The sequence below is a fragment of the Ictidomys tridecemlineatus genome, chromosome 3 (genome assembly GCF_052094955.1).
Source record: "Ictidomys tridecemlineatus isolate mIctTri1 chromosome 3, mIctTri1.hap1, whole genome shotgun sequence".
Taxonomy (NCBI): Eukaryota; Metazoa; Chordata; class Mammalia; order Rodentia; family Sciuridae; genus Ictidomys; species Ictidomys tridecemlineatus.
The window spans coordinates 8220903-8240134 of NC_135479.1; the positions used below are offsets into that span (position 1 = coordinate 8220903).

Sequence of the window (19232 nt, forward strand, 5' to 3'; positions counted from 1 at the left end):
AAATAGAAACCCCAGCTTTGATGGCAGAGGTTCTTAGAAGGGGCAAGAAGTGGTCACTGCTGCCCTCCACATTTTTCAGTTGAGAAAAAGGACATTCGACTCCCTGCCCCTGGAACACCTAGGTGGGTGCCTGTATTGGAAGCCATCTCAGTGTGTTGAGGATTTTTTTCCCCAGTGCCGACAGCACTTTTCCTGGCTCTCCCGTGTTCTCAGGTCTGTCTTCCGGGCTTTCTTCTCATGCCGACAGCAGATCTCTCTTCAGAATGAAGCTCGGATTGCTGGATTCCCTGCTCAGGGTATTTTTCTGCGCTGCGTCCTCCTCCAGCTAAGACTCTACCATCTGGGAGGATGGGAGTGGTGTTTATCTGCTTCCAGAAGGTGCACACTTGTCTCAACCATTTTGGAACTGAAGCCTGAGATTTGGCTAGAACTCCACCAAGATTGCAATCCGGCTGACAATGTGTGTGTGGGTTCCTCTTCACACGCCCAAGCGGGTCGCCCAGAATCCTTATGCGGGAGGCACAAGGAGCATTTTCACCACTTTAAGATAGAGGCAGTTATTTAAAACGATTTGATTTTTCCAATAAGACATTTGTCCTAGGAAAAACTATTTGCACGTGGGGACACACACACCCACACACCCACACACACAATACCCATGCATGTGTTAGGTTGCCCACATACAGTCAACCCTGCTCTGAAGTGGGGAAGCTTGGTTCTCATGCCGTGTTGGAAAGCCAAATGCTGCAGCCACCCTCCCACCGCCATCCTCCCACCCCTACCCCACCCAGCACACATGCACTGGCCTGGAATAGCACACTGCTTCCTTCAGCCAGGTGGCTCTGATAGAGAGGCACATTTGGATAATTTGATGGGTCCATCCTGCAGTATCCCGCAGTGTAGAGAAAGTTCTCTGGGCCTCTGCACACCTCATAATCCCATTTCCCTGAGAGAAAATGAGTCTTTTGAGTTCTAGGCAAGTGGTCATTTCAGAGCTGATTTAGGATTATAGGTGGGAGATTAAGAACCCCCAGAAAAGTACCCCTAACCCCTGAAAAAGGGGGGGGGGTGGCGGCTGCTCTGTGTTTGTGTTAGATGAAGGATAACTCTGCCTGTTGTCAGCTGCCTGGGCACTGTGGGAACCATTCTTCAGTGATCTGCCCGTTTATCAAGCTGGGAAGCTGGGTGCTACCTCCCCTTAATGACCCTCTCCTTTAGAAAGACTGGCTCCTGGGAGGGATGGGGCCAACAGGAAGAGGGGTGCGTTCGAGGAAGGTGGGGATGTTCTCCAAGCAAGCACTCACAGTCTCAGAGTCGGGCCAGAGGAATGAGGGAGCAGATTGCCCGCTGGGAACTCAGTTTGTTGGTCTCGGCTAACGACTCCCCTGATTTGGGACGACCTAGCTTTCCTTCTTGTGAGCAAACACCTTCCCCCCTCTGCCTGCCTACCCTCTCTCTCTCTCTCTGGGTGCTTCCTTTGATTTTCCCTGGAGTGGGGTGACGTGTGCAAATGCCTAGCCCTGGTGGGGTGGGAGAAAATAAAAGAGATGAACAAACCCTAATCCTGACCTGGGGGCGAATCCCAATAAAGATCCAGGTTAATTTTTCCTGCCGATCCAACCCTCGAACTCATTGTGAGAATTAGACAGTTGGGTGGCACTAATTTGCCAGATCAGATTGTGTAATTATCTTTTATAGGCCTGGGTGTGATGCAGGCCCGGTGTTTATGCTGCAGGGGGCTGACAGCCTGTGTTGGGACCTCAGAGTCGCTGCTCCTCCTGCCAGCCGGCGCTTCTCACGAGCAGGCGGGGGCGGAGGCCTCTGGGCACAGCCTGGCCAGAAACGGGGCCAGGGCGCCGGGGCCTCAGGTGAACCTGCCCGAGGTGGCAGGAGAACCTGGGGCACAGCCCAGAGTGAAAGGGAGGAGCCCAAGGGAGGCCGTCGGGGGCGGGTCCCCCAACTGGAGTGGGGGGTCTTCTGGAAAGTTCTGCGGTGGCAACAGAGGAGTCATTCAACAAGGGGCCTCAGTAAAGTCTGGCAAGTGTGGAGGTTGTGAAAAAGCTGGTACCTTCAGGTTCAAGTTACGACGCTCATGGCCTTTGGCATTTCTGTCCTCCCAGGTCCCTTCTTCCCTTATTGGATGACCGCGATGATACCAGGATAAAAAGTAGCCAGGCTGGATTCCTCACCATCTAGGCCTTAGACGTCCACTCGGTTGTTCTGCTTTTCAAAGAAATGAGACCCTTTTCGGGAGTCCTGGAAAGTCTCTCCAGCCAGTGGGTATGGAATGCTCCTTGAAAATAGAGACAAATCTTCTGGGAGCTTTGTGGCCTGTTTTGTCACGAGAAAGGTAGTCACTCCCCTCTGATTGGGACCCATTTCTAAGGTCCAAGAATTTCCCCATTCTGGCCAAAGAGAGGGCTCTAAAAAAGGTCTCTGGGTGTCGAAGCCGTCCCTCCCCATCCTGCTCTTGCACACGGGGTCTCTGTGGCTTACTGAGACAGTGGTGCTTTTTGGAGAAGGCATTTTGTGGGACTGACCATTCTCCGGGCTGGTGTCTTCTCGTGTCCTCACTTGGGGGGCTATTATTTCTGGGTTCCTCCATCGGGGTGGGCCCTTCTGTCTTAGTTAGAGGTGACTTTGAGGTGGTGGCTGGGCCAGGAACCGCTAGATGGTGCTCAGGCATGGGGGTGTCCTGAAGAAGGGCCTGGTGGGGTGTGAGGTGCAGGAGGAGGGAGGGGCTGGCTTCCTGCAGGGGCCTGGCTTGGGGCGGGTGTGGCATGCTGCTGTTGGCCTGCTTAGGAAGGCATGCTGTCCACTCCCTGTCCTGCTGTCATGGGCAGTGAGGACAGTCAGGGCAGGGTGACATGCTGGGGAGGTGGGTGTGCAGCCATGGCTGAGGCCAGCCAGGGTGTCAGGGTAGAGAGTTGGGATCCGTAGGCAGCCAGGCTCCCCGGGAGGCCAGGGTCTCCATGCCAACGCTAAAGGCCAAGGGGAAGGAGACAGGTTCTAAGGACTGACCGAAACAAACATTCTGTTCAATGCGGAGATCCGTAGAGGAGCGCTTTGGGGCCAGGGCTTGGAGTGCCTGGAGTCAGAGTACAGAAAGGGTGGGGGCTGCTGTCTCTTGGGATGTGAGCAATGTCCTGCCCCATCTGGCATTCCACAGGTCCCCTGGGCACATCTCCAGGCCTCCTGGAGGAGGAGGACTGTGTCCACCCCAAAGGGGAAGGCTCTGGATGGAGAGAGAGTTGGGGTTGGCTGCCCTGAGGTCCCCAGGGGCGATGAAGATGCAACAGGGGGCAACCCTAGGCCCTGGCTACCCACCGTCTGTTCTCGGCCCCACCACCCCCTGAATCCACAATTCGGCAACATCCCGTTCCACTGGGCTGCTGGCAAGTGCTAGAAAGCTCCACAGAGAGCAAGCCAATCCCACCATGTTCTCGGACCCCAACTCTGGCATCTGGAATGGAGTCCAATGCTGCTTTATGCAAAGTTACCCCCCTACCTGCCCAACCCACCCTCAGCTTATCGGGTGGAAAGCATGCTCCAACCTCCCCAGGGGAAATCCACATCTCATCAGCCGGCCTGTGGATCCCAGCGTTGCACAGTCCACCAGGGCTAAAGTGGTCCAGCGGCTCTGCCCTGTGGTCAAAGCCTCTTGCACTCAAGGACAGTCCTGGAATGAGTTCGTGGACGTGGTAGCCGGAGGCAGGCCCAGCAAACCTGTCGCAGGCAGGCCCTCCCCCTCCTCCATCTGGACCCCTGGCGAGCAAGGGCGGATGGGTTGGCCATGGAGAACCGCCCAGCCCTGTCCTCAGGAACTCAGAGCACTGAGTGATGGTGTGTGATATGTATTCGGCAGAGAACCCAAGCACCACCCAAACAATCCTTTCTCTTGTGCTCGAAGGTGACGAGTTTTCTGTTTCAAATCTGATCATCTTCTTTTCCCCTTTCTCTTTCTTCTCTGTGTTTTTATTTGCCAACCCAAGGGTCTAGAGTAATTCCTTTGAGCTTAATGATGGGGACGCTTAGAATAAGGCTATTATCTTTAAACACCTTTTGAAATACTACTCTCTCGGTGTCTGAGTTAGATTGAACAGGGGCCGGATTTTAAGGTGAAGACTCTATTTTAGCAGCAGCAGCAGATACAGTCCTGCTGATACTGGAGAGGGTCTGTCCAGGAATTCTGTGGTTGCTGTAAGAGCCTCACTCTCTAGAAGCCTACCAGGACTGCTTAATCAATCATAGCATCACTGATATTTATGGAATGCCCTATTTATGAACCATAGGGGCCAGATGTGGAGCTAGATGCTAGATGGTGTTACACCATTTAATGAATTCAAGCATACAGTACGATCGGCTCGATCAAAAACAGTGTCATAGGAGTCTTTGCATAAAAGGCCCAATAAAGATAGAACCCAGTGCTTCTCCCTAGCTGTTTTGTAGTCAAGGTCCATTGTAAATTCAAGCTTGTTCTAACTTGACAAAAGTTACTATCCAATTTGATATCCATTTACTTTGAGTTTATTCTATGTCTGATTTATTACCTTAAAAAAACACAGCCAGGTGCAGTGGTGCAGGCCAGTAATCCCAGAGGCTTGGGAGGCTGAGGCAGGAGGATCAAGAGTTCAAAGCCAGCCTCAACCACTTAGTGAGGCCCTAAGCAACTCAGTGAGACCCTGTCTCCAAAAAAAAAAAAAAAAAAAAAATTCTGAAAAAGGGCTGGGGATCTGGCTCAGTGGTTCAATGCCCACTGGGTTCAGTCCCTGGTACCAAAATAAATAAATGAATAAATACCCACATTGCTTTGAAAATATTCATTGGCCTGCTGCGTCCACAATTGGCATCAGACGTGAATTTCTCCCTTTTCTTCTGAATTCACGTGGCTTTATTCTGTGAAGAAGAAGAATAAGCCACTGAACTCCCTGGCGGGGGCTGTGTGGCCTTCAGCAGCTCCCGCTGCACGGATTAAGCCTGCAGATGAGTTCCGTTATTTTTCTTGTCATAACCATCCTCTTATTTTTCTAGGTGAAATCAGAGGTTCCCTGCTGACTTGATTAGAGCTTCGTCCCAAGAAAGAAGGCCAAGGACAGAGGTGAGTTGTAAGCGGCCGCTGCACAGCTGCATCCCTGTGGCTCTTGTTACTTTGGGGTTTTTTTTGCTTCTTTGCACAAACCCTTGCAAGAGCATCCCTGTAAGGCCCTGTGTGCCAGCACAAAGCCCAGTTGGCAGGCAGCAGCCTCAAAGTTAGCCATCAGGGAGGGCCCAGAGACCTAGATTTGTTAAGAATCAACAGCGCGGTTAGTTCAGGGCAGGTTACATTCTCATGGCTGTACATGGCTTAACTCAGTTGTGTGTCGCGCAGCTGTAGCAGGTAGGTCACATTATTGCCCAACCCATAGGCAAGGAAACGGAGATACAGTCTCTTGTCTGAGATTGCACAGGAAATTTGCGAGGGAAACCAGGGTTCAAAGCCAGGACCATGCCATTGCTGTGGTATACTGCTGCTTATAGGGACAGCGGATGGACTCACCTGCCTGACAGGTCATCCAGCAGCTCCTGCCCCATGCACTTTCCATGTGGAGTTCACCACAGAGCACAGAGGTCTTGCAGCATGCAGGAAGAACCCTCGGGCAGGTGATGCAAAGCCTGTGGGTCTAGGAGATGGAGGCGTAGGTGGATTGCACCTGCTGGCCTTCAGAGCACAGAGACTGTCCACAGGATTAAACAGGATCTTAGAGCCTTCTGGAGGGCAGCTGGCTGAAGTCTGGTCCTAATAATGCAGGATGTGGAGTGAGCAGCTGCTCCCTGTACCTAAGGGTGAACTGGTCTATAGTGTCTAGCTAGACCTTTCTTTCGGAGGCAGCTGTAGTTCTGACTGGAAGTCTTCTCAGGTGTTGGCCCTGGCGTCGAAGTTCAGAATGTGGGCATGTTTGATTGGAGGCAAAAGGTGGTCTCTGTTTCTCCCACTGAGCCTGGGAAAGGAAATGCTATGGGATGCCAATCAAGGGTTTGGAGCAAAGTGGGTACGTTGCCGATTTGTCCCCACTGGTCTAGCGTAGCGTGAGGAGCATGGACCCTGACTTCTCCAGCTTCCTCGCTTTGTGACCAGGCCTGGTGACCTTCCCTTCTCTGGGCTCTGGCTTCCCCATCTGTAAAACAGAGATAGCAAAGAGAGTCCCTTCTGTGTTGTGAAATGAAATGAGAGACAGTGCAGTTAGTGACCAGCCCAGTGCCTGGGACTTTCTAAGCATTCCAAAAATGTCAGCGCTTTCTGTTTTGCTTTCTATCTTGATGGTTCCAGAGATGATCTTAGATAAATTTCTCTTCTCTTCTTTTCTTTTCTTGGATAGATCTCTACGCCTCGGTTTCCTCCTCTAGACCATGGTGATGCTCCTTCCCTATCCTTAGGGGAATCCTGATGCCGAGTGAAATAACACACACGTGTGGGTCATCGCAGATGCCCTGTCTGTTACTTCCTGTCCTCACTATTGCCATCTTAGTCCACACAGACCAGTGACAAGGAAGGCTGCCAGTGGGTCCCCTCCACTAGCACACCAAGTCCTGATGGTTTCTAGCAGGGTCCCATGCATCCCTCCTCCCTCCCCGTCTGCTCTCGGCTTTTGTGGACAGCTGGGGTGCCCACCAGGGCTCCAACCTTTGGACTTCCAGACTTTCCTCCCAGTGAACCCTCTTTACACCTTCCCTAAGCCTCTTTCTTCAGCCCAACATTCGACATATCACTTTCTCATTTTTAAGAAACCTGTCATGGCCCTCCAGCCGCCAAATCTCCCCTCCCATCCATCCTCACTCCCTCTGCTTGAATCCCACCCCAGGACCAGACACCTTCTGAACAACAGCCAGCCCTCAGCCTTCCTCCCCAGAGGACCCCAACCCAGTGCCGGTTCATTCCAAGACGCAGCCCCTTCCTCCCACCCATTCCTTCATCACCTAAGGGATATTCCTCGGGGGCCTGCGGCTGCTGGGATGCTCCGGGCAGAGGGCTGAGCAAAGTGAACCCCATCCTGCTTTATGGACCTGCCTTCTGGTAGAGCAGGAGAGATGGCAGCCAGGAGAAAATGGTCCCTCGGTAAAGGCTCTAGTGCACAGGAAGGTGATGGGGTAGCAGCGGAGGGGGAGCAGGAGAGAAGCTCAATATGTGGGGGTGGTGAGCAAGGGGCAGCACCGGGTGGAGATGGGACTTGGAGGAAGTCTGGGAGGAAGTGCAGAGGAAGCCCGGCAGGAGTGGGCCTGGGAAGTGTGGGAGGGCGCAGGGCGGGGCCTGGAGCCCAGGCCCTGCCTTCCGGGAAGCCAGGGAGAGGAGCATCTTAGCCCAGTGGGCTGTGTGGGACTTTCGGTTCACAGGCCCCTTTGCAGGGGCTGCTGTAGAAGCCCAGACGACAGGTGGGGAGGGCAGGGGGTCCAGACAGGAGGGGCCCTGGGCGTGCCCATTTCTCTCTCGTCCCATCCCATGCACGTGGAAACCAAGTGACCGTGACGGTGGAGATGAGCTGAAAAGCCACAACCACATCTCGGCTTGATCCTCGGTGGCCACGGCTGTGGGTTTGGGAGAACCTCCTGCACTGTGGCTGAGGCTTGCTGTGGGGGTCCTTCTCCTCCCACTCCCCAACCCGCAGAGCCACCTGGGGTCACAAGGGTGTGTCGCAGGCCCAGAAGCAAAGAATGAGAATGAAAGGAACAGCAAAAGGCCACAGGAAAACAGAGAGAGAGAGAGAGAGAGAGAGAGAGAGAATACTTACCTCCCTTGCCAGTTATGTTGGGGTGATGAGGGGGGCTGGGTGGGCTCAGGGGAGTCGTGACAGTGACATCATCCCGTGTGGTCCCTCAGAGCTCTTGACCTTACTGGCTTGCCCCCTTGGGACTTCCTCTCCGCTTCTTTCTCCAGGAGCACAGATGGAGAGTGGCCGAGATAAGTGGCCTTGCCAAGGTTCCTCTTGTGTCTCGACCAACCTGCATCCACAGTCACCAAGGAGGGCCAGGCTGCGTGCCGGTGCCCCAGAGCTGGCATCTGATCCCCTGTGTTCTTAGAATGTGTCCAGGAAGACTGTGTCCAGGAAGACCCAGTCCTGGAGGTTGCTAGCAAAGGTCTTGTGATTGTGTGCGACCTGAAAACTGAGCCCGTTAGGGATTGAAAGTCTGGTGTCCTTCCTTGGGGACTTCTCTGTTGCTCCTGCACATGACAGAAGAGTCAACTGAGGACCTGCTGTGTGTGCACTTTGTTAGAAAAGCTTAGAGAAAGAAAGGGGCAGTGGGAGCCAGAGAGCCTTTACTTGGGTGTGTCTGCCTAGGTTGAGAGTGTTTGGGGAGACTCCGCTGGGGACACTTTCCCACCCCGTGGCTCGCACTTCTGCCTCCAGACCCGTGGCCTGGGGAGATGGGGCAAGATAGTATCCTGGAGTCTGGTCCCCAGTCCCCCGAGCAGGAGTCGTAGACAGCAGTGTGATGGTGTTGCTCCCATGCACAGATTTTGCATATTTCCTTTCAAAGATAGGTCACACTCACTACCTTGGAGCCCAGCGGGCTCCTGAGTGACATCAGCAGGAGGAAGACGTATTTTTTACCGATGAAAAATCTGACGTCCAGGGAGGAGGCACGCTTTCCTCGGCGCCATCCATCATGTGGCGTGTGGCGGGGAGGGCAGGGAGCCGCGGCCCAGAGGATGGCTTCTGCCCTGATGGTAATTGAGAGTGAAAAGTCTGGGCTCCACTGGGAAAGAAGCGAGTCCCAGTTCTGAGTGTCTGCAGCAGCGGGGATGATCTCACCCGGGGACCAGAGCCATCCAGAGGACGCCAGACGGAACTTCCCCTCGGGGTCCAACTGTGAGTCACCCTGGTTGGTGGCCCTGCAGCAGAGGGCACATCCCCAGGCCTCCCACTTCACCCTGGGACATCATGGTCACTGGTCAGGCCTAATGACTCACAGGGTCCCTTGAGCCAGAGCCGGGTGGAGTCTCTGTCCCTTGCATGTGGACCCTCGCTGCTGCCGGAGCTTAGCAAGCCCCTGCCTGAGATGCTTTGTGCAAGACGTGCACCAGGAGAAGTCAGACCGTGCACACACCTCAGGCTGCAAGTTGGAAAGTCCAGGGGGAGGGGGGGCTCTGTGGAGGTGCGACAGCCCCCGCCGCAGATTTCCGAGCCCCAGGGGCGAGTTTGGCTGACACCTGAGAGACAGGAGAAGTAACCAGAGCTCAGAGAAAGTGGGGTTCACCCCAAAGGCCAGCGCCTGGCAGGGTGTCCGATTTCCCACACACCCAGAGCGCAGCCTCTGCCGACATCTCTCCTGCTCGCTTTTCATCTTCCGAGGAAAGAAACAGTGTCATCTTTTCTCGACCTGTCAGTCTCACACCTGCCTGGGAGCCCTTGGTGGTGAGACACCCGGTGCTGTCCAACCTGATGTCACCTGGGTTGACTGTCTGTGTTTGAAACCAGGCAGCAGGAGGGACTTTCTGAGGATTGGAGGAAAAAAATTTAAAAAATAAAAAAACCCAGTAAATCCCCAAACTATTTTAGGGCGGTCTTTTTTTTTTAACTCTTGCTGTTTATATTTTTGGTTTCTCTCTCTTTTCAATTAAAAAAAAAGGGGGGGTCAGAGAGACCACATATGGGAGCAGAAAAAGAATCACCCCCAAACGCACCTGTGTTTGTCCTCTCAGATGGCCTGTATCTGGTGTCTGTTCAGCCTAGGAGTTCTGAGAAGTTCACACAAAGGCTTTACAAGCCCATGGCCCAGGGCCTGGGCCTCAATGGTCACCTGACAGTTAGGAAGCATGTTCACTCCTGGGCCTCAGATCACTTGTCTTCAGCCTCTGTCCTTCCTAGGACTTGCAAAGGTGACTTATTTACATTGCAGTCTTGTCCTTTGGCTAATTCGTTCTGGAACTTCCTATTTCTAGTCTCATTTCTAAACACAGAAATGAGGTAGGGGCCGCAGGAGATCAAGGTTGAGCGTAGAGGTCACAGGTGAGGCAGACCTAGCCAGCCTCGGGCATGAGTGCCCACCTCCAGGCCTTGTTTTGCAGACAGCTCATCTGACTCCTTTGGGACAGTGAGTCAACTGTCCCAACTGAGGGAGAGCAGGGAGGAGGGGTGCAGAGCCCTGGTCATTCACAGGGATGGTGTTTGGCCAGCTCCATGAGCCCAGCTGGCCTGGGAGCAAGGTAGTCCCAAGGTATGGGCACGCATGTTAGTTGGCCAAGGTGTGGGAGCTTGTGTGGAGGGCTGGCCTCTGGGTGACTCAGTCTGCTAGCAAACTATAAAAGGGAAATGAGTCACTTCCAACCCTGAACAAGAACTCCTAAGGCTAGGCCGCCAGCACCTGTCTGGGACGTGGTTAGTTATTAACGCTGCCAGCAGAGTGCCATGGGAACCGGGCGCTGGCCTAGGTGGCCGAGACAGCCTGCGCTTTGGGCTCTCCTCTTCCCCTGGCTCCTCTCTGCCTGACCCCAAATGCAGAAGAGCTCCTAGATGGACAGTGTCACCCAGGTTTCCCCTTGGGGATGCAGATTTCTCAGAGATGGAGAAAAGGACAAAGAAATGGGTGGGGGAGGGGAAACCACAGCTAACGTTGTGTCCTGTTCAAAGACTGGGTCCAAGGAGCCAGCAGAGGGGGGCTGACCCAGCCTCCACTGCCCACCTGCAGGGGCCAACCCCAGCGTCCTGCTTCCTGCGGCTCAGTGGGATCTGGTGTGGGCCTCCTCAGAAAGGAACGGACCCTGCCACCTCCCGTGGAGGCCCCGACTGGGTATCATTAACTCATGCCCCACTGACCTCTGGCCCTAGGCAGGGGTAGTGTTTGTCTTGTTCCATTCTGCTCCAAAGTCGCCCAGCCACCTCCGGAGGTGCTCGAGATGGCTAAGGGAAGCCGAGGGCCCCTCTGTGAGCACCTCTCCAGGGCAGGTGGGCAGGGCTGTCACTCACAAGGAGCTGGGAGCTCGCACGAGCTTCATCCTTTCTGGAAAAGTACGGGACAGGCAGCTTCTCCCAGATCCCAAAAGACACGCTTGGCTGCTCTCAGGCAGGCCCGGCCTGGGCATGAGTCCTGTGCGCTGCTGCAGGGCCATGCCCTCTGCCTCCAGACTGGGCAGGGGCAGGAAGGCTCTCCAGAGTCCAGAAAGGAAGCCCTGGGCCCAGAGGGAAGAGATGTGCCCTGATATTTGCCGGGAAGCACAGAGGGTACGGAGCTGCCCTTTGCCTGCCTGGGCTGCAGGAGGAGGAGGATGGGGCCAGGAATTGGGACATGAGCTCCCTGGGTGGCCATGAGCACGCCGTGGGACCTCTCCACTCTGCTCCAGCAGAGCTTCTCCATCTGCAAAGTGGGAATAATAACAACACCTGTCCTGCTAACTCGGGCTTGTGTGAGGCCAGCTGAGATCACCCAGCGTGGGACAAGGCTTGGGAGTGGCTAAGGGCCACCCAGATCGGGGTTGCGGCACCAGGGTGCTTATGGTGATTAGCAGCAAAGCAAGGCCTGAGGTCTGGGCTCCCTGGAGGGTGGCTTGACAGGCACCCACCTGTGGCTTAAGAGCCTCCCTTAGCTGATAAATCACCCACCTGGTGGGTGTGCTTTGTCTGGGTACCTGAGGAGCCTGCCCTTGGCTGCTGCCGAGGAGGCTCGGCAGGTGCATAAATAGATCCCAGGGCTCTGTGTCTTAGGTTTTCCTGAGGGACCCTCCAGCTGCCCAGGTGGAGACTCTGGCTACGAAGCCGAGTTCCCTTCTGGGTCCAGGCTGCATAATTTTTTGAAGGCTGATTTAAATGCTGACAGAGGCAGAGGGGCGTGTCGGCTTTTATCCCATAGTTCAGAGTACCAAGGAGGAGCTCTGCAGAGAGTCATCAAGTGGACTCTAGTTCTTAGCGATTCCCTTTATTGCGGTTTACTTTGCTTCGTAGAAGTCCATGCACTCATCGAAAGGAGGGATGTTAAGATTTGAGGGAGTGTCCCCTGTGGGACCCACCTCTTGAGTGCCCGGCGCTGTGCGAAGCGGTTTGGGGACAGTCCTGGTTCTCATAAAGGCAAATTGGTTTGGGCCAGTTATGTGCATCCAGACACATGATCTCCTCTAAGTCTTTCCAGATAAGTACTTTCTGCTTGAACACTTCGTGATGGAGAATCTTCTGTCTCCTGAGGCCACCCACTCTAAACATTGGCGATTCCAACTGAATGAGAGGGAGAGAGAGGGAGGGCAGGGGGGGGGAGAGAGAGAGAGAGAGAGAGAGAGAGCACGAGCACGTGAACTGAGAGTGAGCTGTGGGCCACCTGCAATGGTTGAGTAGTGTTCCCCCCAAATTCACGTCCAGGTAGGACTTCAGTGTGTCATCTTACTTGGGCAAAATATTTTTGCAGATCTTATTAGTGAGGGATATCCAAACAAGGTCATCCTGGACTTAGGGGAGGCCCTAAACCCAATGACCAGTCCTGAGAAGAGACACACAGAGGAGGAGGAGTATGAGCCCAGGTTGGAGAGCCGTGTCTGCCGGCCGGGGAATGTTGAGGATGACCTGGAGGAGCTGGGAGAAAGGTATAGAAGATTCTCCCTCATAGCTGCCGGAATAACCAACGCCGACTGTGGCATTCTGGCCTCCAGAACCGTGAGAGAATAATTCTCATTGTTCCAGGCCCCCGCTCGCTTGTCTACCCACAGAAAGGGAGCCAGCCATCCTTAACTCTACAAACAAACTGGAAACGTCCAGTGTCGGGATGGCCAGCTGTCTACCATTAGGCAATGAATAAAGCAAGAGAAATATCGGGGAACCACCCATCCTTAGTTACACGTATTTTTGTGGTGGTTTAGTATTCCATTGTGAAACTGTGTCGTCGTTATTTTTGAACGGTTCTTGGGTGTTTCTGATGTATTTTTCTTTTGCTGTGAGATAACCTCCTGAAGACAATCCTTGTGGGAAGAACTTTACTCCTACCGTATTAGTTTCCCTGTAGCTGCTGTAACAAATCACCACAAACGTGGCAGTTTCCTGCCACACAAAGTTCTCTTACAGAACTGGAGGCAAGAACTTTGGAACATGACTGTGGGCTGAAATCAAGTTGTCATCAGGGCCGGCTTCTCTTGGAGGCTGTGGGGAGTGTCATTCCCAGCCTCCAGGGTCTGCCCACATTCCTTGGCTTATAGTCACATCACCATAACCTCTGCTATTGTGATTTCTTTGCTTTTTCTCCTCTCTCTAGTCAAATCTCCTTCCATAGTCTTCTTTTAAGAAGCTTGTGTTTGCATTTAAGGCTCACCAGGATAATCTCCTCATCTCAAAAACTGTTAATCCCTTTTACCATGGAAGGCAACATTTGTAGCTTGAAGGGATCCCAACTTGTGTCTTTTTCTTCTCTCTCTCTCTCTCTCTCTCTCTCTCTCTCTCTCTCTCTCTCTCTCTCTCTCTTTTGTTGTTGCAGGGGTAGTAGGGAGATGGGAGGAAAGTGTGTTTTTCAGTTTATCACCAAATCTGTGACTGTGTCTTCACAATAAATTCCTCCAAGTGGACACAGGGGGTGAAGGGCAGTACCTCTGTGGTTTGGGAGGGTGCACATTGAGCTGAACCTCTTTTTGTGCTGTCCCTTTAAGAGCCTTCTTAGGTCTCCTGGGAGTGAGATGGCCTGGGGGAGGGGAGCTGCAGATTGAAATCCCCATTACAGGAATCATTTCAAGTTCGCCTCTAGGAAGCTCGGGGGCTAATGAGATAATTCCTATTAGGAGAGGGAGGAAATGAAGGTGGCCTGACTTCCTTTCTGTCTCTAATTTATATGATTCACTGAAACCTCCCCCCCCACCCCCAGCCTTCAGCTGCCCCTTTGAATTCTGGTTCACTGTCCACCCCCTTCCTCAGCCCGGCTCTGGTTTCCAGCAAGTCCCAGCATGCCGGGCAACCTGGGAAGGTCGCTCTGTTCCCGGCAGCTGTGCCCGAGGATCTCTTCCCAGCTTCTGTCCTCCCCAGAGCCTCGCCCAGCTCCCCACCCACCCCTGCTGGCCGGAGCTGTCAGCAGAGCAGGGACAGTTCCAGGGGACCCCCGAGAGCCAGAGCAACCAAGATTGTGTTCCCCTGCTTCGTCGCCCTCCCTGGCCTTGGAGGGGAGGGGACAGCAGGGTGCTCTTCCTGTTTTACTCAGCTGCCTACACTTTTGGTCAAAGTTCTCTGCAAACATGAAAACCCAGTTTGGGTCTTTAATGGGAAAAGTGTGAAGTGACTCAGACGCGAGGGTTTTTGAAGTTCAGATCAAATCCTGGGAACACATCTGGGGAGAGAGAGAGAGAGACAGAGAGAGAGAAAACCTATCTCACGGGGGAACCTGATCTCCTTGGGTGTGTCACATCAGCTGTCACTCTTTACCTTTATCGGACATCCTCTTCCCCCCTCCACCTGCTGGCGACAAGGCTAGCCCGCCCAGCCCCCTGCCCAAGGAGGGTTCCCAGCACCAGGGGGAAGCGTGGCCCTCTCTTCCCCTGGCTCACTTCCTTTCCTCCTCTTTGCTCCCAGAGGAAGCCATATGGTGGAGTCTTCCGAGTCAGGGCCAAGGGCCAGCGCAGCTCTCACCCTGGGGACAGTCCAGCAGCCCTGATGTGCCGTGTGGGTGGCCTGCTCTGTGAACTTGCAGCCTGACCTCACAGGCCTCAGAGAGCCCAGCTGCAGCCTTGGGTAACAGCCTGGGCCCCCGGTGATGGGACAGTGCTGACCCCGGCTCCCCTTGTCACCTTGGCACGGAAGTCGCAGGCTGGCCAGGCCACATGGCACTGGAGCCCTGCAGACCAGAGCCCGCAGGACGCCATTTCCCATTGAGGTGGCTGAACTTGGCCGTGAAGGGGGCAGTGTCACTAATGAGAGCGGGCAGAGGCAACGGTCACTACCCAGGGGTTCGAGGAAGACAGGACGGGAGTTAGAAGGACCAAGACACATGGATGGGAGTGATGTGGGAGACCTGTGTTTCGGCTGCAGTTCAGGTTGACCTCAGCTGTGGTCAGTGGCAGAGCCGCTGATCCACGTGGGGGCTTCTTAAGCCCCCACCCCGGCCTCAGACACAGTCCCTGCTCGTGGCCCGTGTTCTCTGGAATTTAGGCGTCCTCGTGGAACCCTGGAACGGAGCTAAGGGTTGATTCAGGGGCTGAGAATGATTTTATCAATTAAAAAAGTTAAAAAGGAAAAGCAATGGAAGATATCTGGACCTCTTGGTCAAGGCTAGAAAAACGGCGTGGAAGGGCTGTCCGTCTTTCCGGCCTTGGCCGTGTTCCTTCTGTGCTTTTTAATAGAGATGGTGCTTTAGTTTTAGAAGTAGAGGAATAAGGACAGGTGCTACCTACTCAGTCGTCACTAGGTGTTACCGTCCTCCCCGCCTCTGTGCATGAATTTAGAGAGAACAGAGGTGACTTGCCCAGGATCCTGCAGCTTTTAAGAGAGTGATTCAGGACCTGAACCCTGATGGGATGGCAGGTGACTAAGCTCGGTGGTCTCCCAGGAGACAAGCCACCCGCAGTAGGAATGGGTAGGAATGGGTGCCCTGCCCCGTGTCCCCACCATACTTTGGGGACAATCAGCTTTAGGATAACCAGCTTGTGTGGCTAGCGATTTGCTTGGCTTTTACTCCTCCTTTTATTTTTCTTCCTTCCTTCCTTCCTTCCTTCCTTCCTTCCTTCCTTCCTTCCTTCCTTCCTCCCTCCCTCCCTCCCTCCCTCCTCCCCCTCCTCCTCCTCCTTTCTCCTCTCCAGCATAGGTGATAGCCCCTTGATTCCCCTGCTCACTGGCAGACCTACGGGGTGGGCTGAGGAGCCCTCGGGAGGCACGAGGCCTGCCGGTCCCCATGGCAGAGGGCCTGTGCTCTCTCTCCCCAGCCAGTGGACCGTCCCTCTTATTGGCCCAGATACACACAACTCGGAGGTCCCGCCATGTCCTCACTGTGGACGGACCACTGGCCCTAGCCCATCTAGGTAGACTGTAGAGTCCAACGGGGGACTGTGGGGACCAGGTGCAGGCACCTGGCAGTTTATGCTTGCTGAGGAAAGCAGGTAATAAGTGGCCTCCTCTCTGGAACCTTCTGCCTGGCGTGATTCACAGCGGGGAAAGGATCCCCTGCGTGGCCCAGTCCCCATGTGCTGCTGTTTCGTGGGTCATCCAAAGAAAGGGTGAGAAAGTCCTTGCAATTGGCTGCCAATGCCTCCCCCCAGGGACACCTTGCATGATAAGATGAGGACCCAGGGAGTCTGGGGCTGGGGTACCATTATCTTTAAAGTCCATCTATAGGAACAGTCCACAGGGGACAAACAGGGATCAGGCCAGCAGGTTCGGAAGGGTCTTTGATCTGCCTAGAAGTTCTGCTTTTCAATGGTGAACCGCAAAGCAGCCCCACCCGGCCGGAGATAACAGGCGGGTGCAATCGCAAACCACCGGCCTCTTGATAATGCCCGGTTTATTGAGGTCTGGTGTTGGCCCAATGGGAACACACCCGGTGAGCATCAAAGGGAACCGCCGTCACTCTGGGCAAAGAATCCTGGGCCCCCGGGTGTGTGCGTGGTGGGAAGGTGCGTGTGAGGTGGTGTGTGCACAAGCCGGCCCGTTGGAGTTACCTTCCTGTAGATCAGAGGCCACCAGCCCCAGAGGGGCCCAAGTCGTGAACTGTGTGCCCTTGTTCTGGCTGGTCCAGCTCCTACCACGGTCCTTGCAAATGGTCTTTAACATCTTAAGTAGGAGGGTCACTCCTGGGTCTTTATGAACCCAACTCAGTGTCCCAAAAGATGACTGGTATGAGAAGTGTAATGGGGAAATGAGGTGGGTGCTTGGGAAAGACAAACCTAAAAGCTCATGAACCCCAAAGAGGTGTGTCTCACATAGAAGAGAGGAAGGGATGGGATGTGGAGGACGAGGGTGTACGAGGAGGGGAGAAGGATCCAGGCACACTGCAGGGGGAGGGTGGATGGGTGGATGGATGGGTTGCCGCGTCCTGGGGAGGGGTCACCTCCCCTCGCCCCAGGCTGTGACTCTTGGCTGCCTTGTTTTCCTGTGGGCCATCAGGAAAATACATGTGCATCATGTATTGGCCTCCAGAGACCAGAGCACAGAAACACCACAACACAAACAGAACATCTGGAAGCTTTTTAAGGTTTATTTTTTAACACATTTGCAAGAGTCAGGACGTTTGCACACGGGGTTTACAGGCTGGAGGGACCCAGGGGTCTTAGTCAAGTGGGGGATGTATTTGACTTTATGGGGAGGGGTGAGGGTGAGGAAGGGGAGTTGGGGGCATTGGAAGCAGCCAGTGGCAGCAGTGAAGTCCTCGATTCCTAGGACTCCGTTGTTGCACCCAGTGGCCTGCCGAAAGTCCCTTAAACAGCAGAGGGCCCTGGCAGGGGACCTGGGGACCTGGGTTCCTGTCTCTGTGGGGCTGCTGGGATGGAGCACAGGGGATTCTTCTCCCCTGTGCCTGTCATCTGCATTTGACGGACCGAGCAGAACCCCCCAGGGAAGGATGGGACATGCAGGGACATTCTAACATTTGTATGTGGCTTCTGAGAGACGCCCTAGAACTGGCTCTTTTAGGTTTCATCGACTGGTGCTTGTTCCCTCTTCTCTCCAGCTCTGCCCGCCAGGCAAGGCCGAGACAGCAGGGAACAGGGACGCCATTTAACGCCGGTCCTTAAAGAGCCTGAAGACCTCAGGGCCTTAGCTCCGCGTCCTCCCCTCAATTTTCATGTCCTCTCCTCCACTTCTTCTCACCTCCTTTTCCTCCTCCACCTCTCGTCACCTCCCCTTGTTGACATCGTGGATTTAATGATGTGGACCCAGAGACACAAGGCCAGGCCAGGCCAGGCTTGGCATGTCAGCAGGGCAGGCTGGGGAGGAAATAATGAAGGCGAGAGACAGTCCCTGCAGGAAAAGAAGAGATGCAGGCTTGGTCTTCTCCTTAAGGGGTCAGAGCATCCACTGACCCAACCTTCCCTCTCTGGTGGTGGCTGGTTTCCCGTTTAATTTTTCCTCCTTCTCCTTCCATCTCAGTTATGAACCTGTGGCCGAGCAACTTTAGCAAGTTAGGGATCTGTGAAGTCTCGGCTTGCTCTCACCCTGGTTTGGGTGCCCACAGGGTCGACCCACCGGGAAGGGCATCTGTTCCCCCCACCTCCAGACGGGCCCTAGCACGGCCGGGTCCTGGTCTCGATGAAGTCAGCCCTTGCTGGTGAGCTCATGTTTACTGCACCCGTGGGAGCCGGCTCCCAGTGTGCCCTGTTTATGAGGGGAGGAACTGGGGCTTTGTGTGGTTATTCATGTGAGGGACTGAAAGGTGTCCACCCTGTTCTTATGGGAAACCAAGTGACACAGCTGCCAAGAATTCCACCCATCTGCCCGCTAGGATGCCGGTTCCCGACTCTGCTCCGCTCGCTGTTCTCGTGTAAGTCTCTGCTTAGGGGCATCCTGGGTCCTGCGCCATTGGGATACAAAACCTTCCTGCAGCTTGGAGCAGTTTGTCTTAGGGCCTGGCCCTTTTCTGCTGTGGTTCTCGACATTGGCCAACCCAGGCCTCACCCAGGGAGCTGCAGCTGCTCCTGGGTCCCGCCCTCCCTGATTCTGACTTACCTGGGCAGGGGCGAGGCCCGAATAAATTCTGACCTGCAGCTCCCATGGAGGAAGAGACTTGGGGGCAGTGTTTCTCAACTGGGAGCAACTCTGCTGCCCTCTCCCCCCACCGTGGACACGTGGCCATGTCAGAGACATTTTTGGTGGTCACCACTGGGACAGGGGGTGCTAGTGGGTAGAGTCCAGGAATGCTGCTGAACATCCTACCACACCCAGGACAACCTCCCCCCACCGTGGATGGTTATTCTGCTCCATATGTGCCTCATTGAGAAGTCTCGCTTGGGAACAGTGGTTTTCACCCTTGAATGTGCATCAGAATCACCTGGAGCTTACTAACACAGACCAGAGGGCCCCAGCAAGTGTTTGATTCAGTAAGTCTGGGACAGAGCCCGGGAGTTCTCATTTCTAACAGGGGCTCTTATGAGGTGGAAGCCCTTGGTCCAGGGTTATCCTTTGAAAACCTTTGCTCTAGAATGTCTCCAAATCCTGCTTGCCTAGATCTAAAATCTGAATCCATTATAATTCCTGGAAAAGTCTACAACAACAAGGACTTGCCTAAAACAGAAGCGCCTCTCTCTCTTACATAACAGAAAATCCAGAAACAGGCAGAGCATCCCTGGAGGGATCAGGGATCCAGGACCCCATCTTCTT

General features: G+C 54.3%; 2 long non-coding RNA genes across 8 annotated transcripts in view; one reads left to right on the forward strand and one right to left on the reverse strand.

The window, feature by feature from the left end:
• The window catches only part of LOC110599197 (uncharacterized), a 150190-nt gene that overhangs the window by 114147 nt on the left and 16811 nt on the right, over nt 1–19232 (forward strand). For 6 of the 7 annotated variants that reach the window (XR_013435961.1, XR_013435957.1, XR_005726209.2 and 3 more), the window contains one exon: nt 5032–5098. This is a non-coding gene — a long non-coding RNA (uncharacterized LOC110599197). Of the gene's footprint in view, nt 1–5031; nt 5099–6356; nt 11196–19232 lie in introns of all 7 variants that reach the window. The other variant, XR_013435960.1, reaches the window with a different exon arrangement.
• On the reverse strand, nt 4806–8044 carry LOC144375989 (uncharacterized). The gene is made up of 2 exons (XR_013435962.1): nt 7764–8044; nt 4806–6155 (listed from the first exon to the last, which is right to left on the reverse strand). It is a non-coding gene; the product is annotated as an uncharacterized LOC144375989 (long non-coding RNA).